Source organism: Sander lucioperca, chromosome 6 (genome assembly GCF_008315115.2).
Source record: "Sander lucioperca isolate FBNREF2018 chromosome 6, SLUC_FBN_1.2, whole genome shotgun sequence".
In the NCBI taxonomy this organism is placed as follows: Eukaryota; Metazoa; Chordata; class Actinopteri; order Perciformes; family Percidae; genus Sander; species Sander lucioperca.
In genome coordinates, this window is record NC_050178.1 from 14,401,205 (window position 1) to 14,401,479 (window position 275).

The following is a 275-nucleotide window of genomic DNA, read 5'->3' on the forward strand; positions in this document are numbered from 1 at the left end:
TCTGTAAAACTTTTCTGTTTAATAAAACAGAAAAGTTTTATTTTACAGAAACATTTTACAGAAACGTCTTCTGTTCAATCCAGTGTTGAAGTTGCCTCGATTGTGTTTTGACAGGGTCTTTATGCCTTTTAATATATAATAGGGATGTTTTGTGGGAAATGTAAATTGGACTTCACAGAGAACTCGAACTTTCAAGAGAAGGCACTGACTAGGGTTAGCATTAGGGGGGCCAGGGTTAGGGGGTTTGGGGGGTCAGGGTTAGGGGGTTAAGGTTA